At 34.2% G+C, this 8,742-nt stretch overlaps 1 long non-coding RNA gene across 1 annotated transcript; it reads left to right on the top strand.

Moving 5' to 3' along the window:
- The first annotated feature begins 5,117 nt into the window (after window positions 1–5,117).
- On the top strand, window positions 5,118–8,064 carry LOC127440385 (uncharacterized). The gene is made up of 3 exons (XR_007897127.1): window positions 5,118–5,192; window positions 5,367–5,503; window positions 7,246–8,064. It is a non-coding gene; the product is annotated as an uncharacterized LOC127440385 (long non-coding RNA).
- Window positions 8,065–8,742: the final 678 nt, after the last annotated feature.

The raw sequence follows: 8,742 nt of genomic DNA, 5'->3' as shown, positions 1-8,742 counted from the left end.
AAAAAAAAAAAAAAAAAAACACAGCAGGCCTGGGTGATTCCATTATGATGTAACAAAGGGAATCACCAACATCAGAGGCTTCTCCTCACAACCAGGCTGCATTCTGTCTGTTACTAAAAAATAGAGACTTCAAAGAAATTGACCAATTTGTGAATTTTATATTTATACTGACATGAAAATGTATCAACCCCTCAGATACTTAATTTCATACGTGCTTCTGGATTCAACAACAACAATAAAAAAAAAAAAAAAAAAAAAAACTGTTCTGCAGAGGATGGAGGTTGTCTTTGTAACCTGAAGTGTTTTGCTCTTGGCACAATATAGAAGAGGAAGTGACCTGAGGAACATAATTGTGCATCCTATTTATGGTGATGCCTTTTGTGACAACAACCCAGTATATTCTTCGAAATTCAATGTATTAAAAGAAGATATTTAATACTAGCAGCTTCCAATGTTAGTATGTTTGTTGGGGAAGAAAAATGACCATCTGACTATATAAAATTTTAAACCCACAACTATAAAATCCTGACAAAATCATGGCCTAATGTTAGTAAGTTTACATTCTAAAGGTGAACACAGTAATATTTTTTCCTCATTAAAAAAGATTTCCTCGTAAAGAAATGAATTGTACTTTTGAAACATCTGTATAAAATCATGAGCACTTACCTGAGATGAGGACTCTAGTCATATCAGTAACCTTATAAAAGCTGTTTTATTCTACATGGGGCAGGGGCGCCCTCATGGGTGCTGCCATGTTAGCACCAGCTGAATACAACTTGCTTAAACTCAATAACCGTCCTGTTATTGGACACATTCACTCATGGATTAAACTAATTTTGGCTGACCATAAATCAGTAACTAAAAACTATTGTGTTTGAATGATGCTTTTATACACAACTCTAGCTGTCAGTGTAAGTCCAAGATGGCATAAAACAATTACTGAGTGCACCTTTAAATGTGGTGTAAAGGGTAAAATGTGAGAGATATTTCTGCCTATCCTTATGCAGTTTCATGCCTATATACAGACAGAAAAAGACAAAATGACAAAACAAGGTCATACATTTAGCTACCATACGTGTCTCATGTCTGTGCTATAATGCAGAGTGAGGCAAAATTCAGTACATATTTTGTCAGAATTGATTTATAACTTAAATTGAGTCTCTTAGAAGTTGCCATGTTGATCTGTCCAATGTGTATTTGTACAACACATTTGGCTGGATGATAAACTTTGAAGCCATTTCCTCATTCATTCGCATTCATTACTTAAAGAACCTCACAAATAATGAAATGCACTTTAACAACAATAAACAGTATATTGTAATTGACCATCAGAGATCGGTTAGATGTTGGCTTGCACATCCACACCATTGAAGGCAAATATAGCAGAATAAAAAATAGATATATATTAGCAGAATGGCAAATATCCTTGTTGCAATTATCAATGACTATTAAATGTGAACAGGCAAACAATCATGAAGCTATTTGTCCCACTTTACCTGAACTCACCCTACAACAATCCATGTGGTAAAATCCAGAGTGAAAACATTAGACAGACAGTCTCCTAAATTGGAGTGCATCTTTTTGAAAATACTCTTCTGATAGCCTAAAATGATGAAAACTGTGTTCTCACAATCCTAGACATTCTTTGCTCTACTATTTTTTTTTTATTTTAAACTATCTCCAATGTTCATTGTTATGATTGTATAGTTACTCTCCCTAAAATAAAATGCGCCGATTCTGCAACACTGTTAGGAATAATGAGACCATGATGGTCAAAGCAATTTGTTGATTTTACCCTATGATTTAGTACTTTGTACATTTAAAAAAAGAAGAAACCACATCAAGAGTTTTAAACAGTTGGTCTTATAATATACAATGCATCCAGAAAGTATTCACAGCGCTTCACATTTTCTTATGTTACAGCCTTATTCCAAAATGGATTAAATTCATTATTTTCCTCAATTCTACAAACAATACCCCATAATGACAACGTGAAAGAAGTTTGTTTGAAATCTTTCAAAAATCTTGATTATTGATTTCAGAAATGCTAAAGCTCAGTAGTATTTTAATATCTGAGTGAAAATATTTCATGTATTGGGGCAGATACTGTAGCTGCCATTTTGTGCAAAAAATTTACACTTACATGACTTGAAGATCATGTCATGATAAAAATAACCAGTAGATGGCTGCAGAGATCCACTAATATATTCCTGATTGTCACAAGATGAATTTGTGTGTGTGTGTGTGTGTGTGTGTGTGTGTGTGTGTGTGTGTGTTCTGTATTGTGGCTGAATTACTGATTTTATATGAAAAAAAAAATATTTTTTGACTACAATTTCTGTGTTATATTCTCACCAATTCATTTCTATGTGTGTTTGTTAGCACAAGTGTTCTTCATTGTGGATGTGTTATAGTCTCACCACCTCATTTCTGTCTCTGTGTGTTCTGCATTGTGTATGTGTTATAGTCTCACCCTTTCATTTCTGTGTGTTCTGCATTGTGGCTGAATTAATGATTTTATTTAACAAATAAATTTTTTTTTAAAAAAAGGCTCTGTCTTATAGTCTCGCACATTCCTTTCCTATGGTCGGTCAAATTTGTCAGTGAACAACCTAGCTGTCACTTTTTTTTTGTCACAAAACCGAATCAATTCCAGTCCAATATTTATTTATTGTCTGTGTTAAGATGGCAAACATAGGAAAAGTAACCAAGCCTCGAGCTACTAAGATGAAGTATGCCATTTTAATTAAAGAAGCAAAATTGATTTCAGTCAAAAATTACCAAACAGCAGAAAATGAAATTCAAACAGCTTCTGCTAACATTAAGATTTATGATTTTGTCTGTTCATTGGGTCCCAAACAAGTCTAAACATCTGGTCAGATTATTAAGCCATTTTTTGGTAAGAGAATAACATTTATATTTAAAATGTGATTGTTTAAGTGTTAGATGCATGCTTTTGACATTTAATCATGTGCAGGATATGAATTATAGATATCTTTATTTCAATTTTCACTGTAGTAAAATGGCTAATTCTTGACATCAGCAATGGAATTACAACTAGTAAAAAATGCTAATTTTTGATATCAGTAATTCAGCAACAGCACATGAACGTGAATCCCGCGATATCTGCCTTCGATCTCGAAGGTGTCTGATCCAGTACGAGAAGTGAGAATTGTCTGACTTGACAGCTCTTATTTCACTCCTCCCCTGACTGCAGCCGTCTACTCTTGTCTACTTTCACGGCGAGGCATTTGGCATCTCAAACGAGCCTAATGTATTAGTATGTACTAATGTAGTCTTTTTCCCTCTTTCTCAGAATTTCCTTCCTTCGATTATGGGTAATTGTGTATATTTGTATTTACATTTATTGCAGCTGAAGGAGAAGTTTTCTGTGTTACTTTTAAGATCTCTGCTGATAGCAGAGCGTATAAATTTGATAATCCATAGAGAACCTTTTAACATGGGTTTAAATGGTCCATGACATGAACATTAAATTGACAACAGCATGACTGCAAGGATTAACTTGCATTAAAGGAAGCACCTTTTACATACATCTCAACACTATCACTGCGCATGTGTTTATAGGGTGATCCATAAACAAGCATTTAGCTCCTCCAGCAAAACGCAAAGGTCCACCTTGAGTATCCTCCTAATATCCACCTGGGGTGGTGGTATAGTCAGTCCCATCATGATTTCACGTACTTTTTCCTGATTATTGTGGCCCAAAATGACTGAATTTGCTGTGGCTTTGCTAAAAAAATTTAATATGCAACTGAATATGCAACTAGCAAGCAAAAAATTATAATTACACACAAAAATACAATGCGTTTAGGATGTGAAATTTGAGAAATGGCTAATATAAGTTCAATGAAAGACTCTTAATTATGTTTATTTTAAACATTTCTGCCTCAGACAATGCTAGTAAGATTAAAATAGTAGACCTACAATCAAAACTGAAAACACAAATGAGGCCTGTTGAGAATATTGCATCACCTGATCGTGATCATTTGTTTTAACTGTGATTTTCCGAGATAACTTTAATTATTGAGCACTTGAAATTCTAATCACTTAATATCCAAATGAGGGATTTTTAAGTGAATATAGAAATGAATGTTGAGTCTCATTTTCCAGTGAAACAGTGCATTATGTGAGCATTCCAAATGAACTAAGGCCATCACCAACCCGCAACCCAGACCATTTAGAGCAGCTTCTGAAGAGCATGTGAAGATTAAACGCTAGCTCTGATGTACGCACACTGTTTAAAAGTTTAGACAGGCTTTTGACAGTGAACACAACTCACACAACTTTCACTTTTACATTTGTGTTATGGCAAATGTTTTTGGTCATTGCGGGTTCATTCACGCAATGTTTATGACACACAATGTCATAGAGGAGGAGACGAGGAGATGCTTACTCCGTTACTGTGGAGATGATACAACGGCAGCTGTGCAGTTGGATATGTCTTGACTGCTTCAAGCTTTTTAAGCACTTGTTTTGCTGCTGTCAAAATGGAAAAAAGTGATCAGACTACCTCAGATTCCTGGTTTATGCAGAAACATTATGGAAATTATACAAAGTTGCAAGCTACCACAAATAATGCGGAGATTTGTTGAATTTGCATAAATTCTTGCAATGGCAGATCGCAAATTCCTGGAGGGACTGTAGTGGTGAGAATATCTGCCTTCCAAGCAGTTGACCCAAGTTTGAATCCTGGCCAACACATTCCCTTTGGATCAAGCTGTTAAATATTGAACCCCGGTCTTCCATGTGACTGGCGGAGATGCTGTCCACTATAATTACAAGGAGTGGCCTCTGAATCACTAACTGAGTGGAGTGGCAACTTAGCAGACAGCCTCCCCATTTGCAAGATTTTATTTTGAATGTAACTTGTAATCACTTAATAAAAACTAAAAATTAACATGCTGGGATATTTATGACTTTTGCTCCACTCTGGACCAACAAGGATGTTGCTTCATGAACATGTCCTACTTGGCAAAACCACAGTAACCTGTTGAGGAAACTAGCCTTGAAGCATTTTCTATAGGTGTTAGGCATACTATAACCATTATTATTACTACAGAGAGTTATTCACTGAATAATTTTGTTTTCTATATTCTAGTGAAGCAGTCAGAGAGTTCTTTTGTCTGGATGACCCACCCACTATATCCTTTGACAGTCATGAAGAGAGAAAGGTAAGCGTTCTCATTTATTAAAATTGTTTAGCTCTAAGCCACCATATTATAGCTCCAGGAACAAGTTATCTTGGCAAACCAGCTTCCAACCACATCTCTGACCACAAATTAAAACGTTTCTATAACTTCAGTCATAACACACACTGAACTAATCTATTTCTTTTTCTGTTGAAGACCTTCTGTGAGACACTGGAAGAGACCAGCTGTTGCCTTCAGAGAGAATTAACAGACAACAAAAGTGAGACTGAGTCTCTGAGAAACATCATGGTGGACAAAGAGCTCCACATTAGCAAGACTAAGAGAACAAAGAAGTAATGTAACAATTTACCTATTTGTGAGTTGCTTAGGTAACAGGGACAAGCAGGTGGATTTTGTATTCTGAACTTAATGACACAAAATGATTATTATGCTAAAGGAAATGAGGTCTGATTGGATAAATTGCTGCACATAATGCTCTGGGCTTGTTTTTGCGTGTTTGCGGCAATCAGACTTGAATTGAATTCAATTTCTGAATTTGAACTGAAGTAGCAAACAGGATGCTAATGTAGCCGGTGGGTTGTAAAGAAACAACACAGGATACAAAAATATCTTTTGGGGTTTTATTCTGACAGCTGTTTATAAAAAATTAAAATAAAACAGCGGCAGATGGGGACATATATATACAGGGTTGGGGAGAAACGGAATACATGTAACTCGATTACGTATTTAAAATACAAAATATAAGTAACTGTATTCCACTACAGTTACAATTGAAATCATTGGTAATTAGAATACAGTTACATTCAAAAAGTATTTTGATTACTGAAGAGATTACTTTGCATTTTATTGTCATTTGTTTCATTTAATATTTAGTCCTTCAGATGGAAAACATTTATACATATAAATGATGTGATCCAATGTGCATTTGAACAGCGGTGAAACACTTTCTTATGATGTGTTACATTCATATGAGCAGACAGAGAAGTAAGTTTGAAGTAAGTTTGGAGCAGAAGAAATAGAAATAAACCTTGTGTAAATTGTCAGCTTTACGCTAAGCTAAAATGCTATTTCTAGCCATTTTACATGCACGTTACCAAGCACAATCATATTTTTTATCAAGAAAATTCATGTTGGATCATAATTTCTTTTTTTTCTAGTAAGACCTTTGATATTAGGGCAAAATCAGATTTTTGATAATAATTTTTGTATTTTCCTGTAAAAATATCTAAAAATCCTTAAAACATGATCAATATGATTGATCTTGTTTTAGAAACTACACTGAACAAGATATTTAGGTTTTTCAGAGAATGTATTTTTAACGTGTATTTTGTCTTACTGTACTGGCAGAGTTTTTATAGTCAAAACAAGTGAAAAAATCTACCAGTGCTGAAGAAGTAATCCAAAGTATTTAGAATACGTTACTGACCTTGAGTAATCTAACGGAATACGTTACAAATTACATTTTACAGCATCCCAACGCTGTGTGTATTTATATATATAACGAACAATAGAAAGAAAATACAAAAACTGAAATATGGTACAACAAAATACAGTAGAGGCTAATATCCAAATGAAAATACAAACAGGACATTAGCCAACCCATATGCTTCAGCATACATCACCTTAATACATGCTTATATTATTCACAGCATTTTATGCATTTAAGTACTTGCTTAAATCACTTAAAGCATTTTATGCATTTTTAACCTGGCTTTAATGACATGTATAACAGTTTAAATAATAGAATTCACATTACACACATTTTCACATATAACATGTATTACACTTATTCACTAAACTGGAAACAGGAGTGCCGGAAAGCCTGTGTAGCAAAGCTCCGGTTCTTAAAGGGGCCACGTCCAATTTATGACCAGAGTTAAATTACATAAAATTTCTCCACTTAGTTAAACTAAATTTAAATTGAGGGAGGTAGAATTGGAATGGACAAAATTTTATGTAAGTACTGAAATTGCAGTTTTTTAATTATATAAAAATGTTCAGTAGGAATTACCCATTAACATGATAGAAGGCCATGTTGTGTTATTAAACTGCTTGTGTCTCTCCTCCTCTATAGGTCTGAATTGCAGTTCATGAGGAGCCATGGAGTGTGCTGGTGTGGATCAGCAACTGACAGCCTATGTACAAACATTCAGAGCAAGGATCTGGAGGTCCATTCCAAGAACTTCGTTAACTAAATTAAAACAAGTTTAACCCAATAAAAAAGAAAAATGTAATTGCTGCCTTTAAGTTTTAAGTAAAATTAAAATGGTTCCACAGTTACAACCTGCAATGATTAGCTTATTGCACTTTTTCTTTGACTATTTTGAATTTTAAAATTACAGAAATTATTGTGACAAGTTAAAGGGATGAAAACAAAAATTAGAACACTTTCTCCAAAACATCTTGTTTTAGTTTGTTCTTCTCCTCAATACAAACAGAAAGCCTGTTTTGTGGTTGCAAGATTAACATAAACCCAAACCAAACCATTTTTAGTGCCAAATACTGATTTGTAACACATTAGACGTTTAACGGCTTTCAACTGAAAGATGTTCTATAAAATGTTTAATGACGTGAGTACTTATGTAACATAAAAGCTTTGCATTCTATCAGTTTGTGCACTTTTATCGAGATTTTACGTGTTTATGCTTTGATGCGTTTTTACTTCTGTGTTAAACCCACGCAATACTTGCAGCCAAATAGGTAATGTCACTAGCTCTCCTACAATACTGTCATTCCCCTATTTATATTTATTGTGCACAATATTGTTTTGTTTTACTCATCACTGATGTTGTGTTTCTTCCAAGTGTATGTCAATCTGAGCATACAATTTCTGTTCAATGGAAGCATGTTACCTGGATTTTTGTATGTTTTTGACTCTGATTTTTGATTCATTACGGACATTTATTAGATTTGTTATTTGGATTATGGAATAAATTGTCTCACTGAATCCTTCTGACTCAATCTGATTCATCCTAGGGATGTGTGTTCACACAGATTTGTTCACAGATGTATCATCAAGCCATAAACTGTGAATAGAAGCTCTTGGAAAAAGAAAAGCAAAATTTTCACAAGTCCTTTATAGACATGTATTCTGACTCTAGTTGGTCACCAAAAGACAAAAAAATGCATTCTTCAAATGACAATGAATTACCATCTTGAACAGAACAAAATCATAAATATCTGCGGTTGCCCACTTGGTGGAGCAGTAAACAGTTTTCTCTGATTCCTGTAAGAATACTTAAGGTCTTCACTGTATAGTGTTTTTTTCCTCCCACTAGGACTACTACATGCTATGCTTTCTGTTGGGAAGAAACATTAGATGCTTAGACTTGTAACAACCCAATAAAAGATCATAATTAGACCTTGCTCTCATTTAGTGTCTATTCTGTCATTTGAATATTTAGTAAATTTTTTTTAATTAAAACTCCCTTCGAACATCTGTATGACTATAGCCACATGGCTATATGCACCAAATGGAATTGCAAACAGAATAAGAGTTAAAGGAATATTCCAGGTTCAGTACAAGTTAAGCTCAATCAACAGTATTTGTGGCATAATATATTGTGACATA

Source organism: Myxocyprinus asiaticus, chromosome 5 (assembly GCF_019703515.2).
Source record: "Myxocyprinus asiaticus isolate MX2 ecotype Aquarium Trade chromosome 5, UBuf_Myxa_2, whole genome shotgun sequence".
Classification (NCBI taxonomy): domain Eukaryota; kingdom Metazoa; phylum Chordata; class Actinopteri; order Cypriniformes; family Catostomidae; genus Myxocyprinus; species Myxocyprinus asiaticus.
This window is presented reverse-complemented; position numbering and strand designations above follow the sequence as displayed.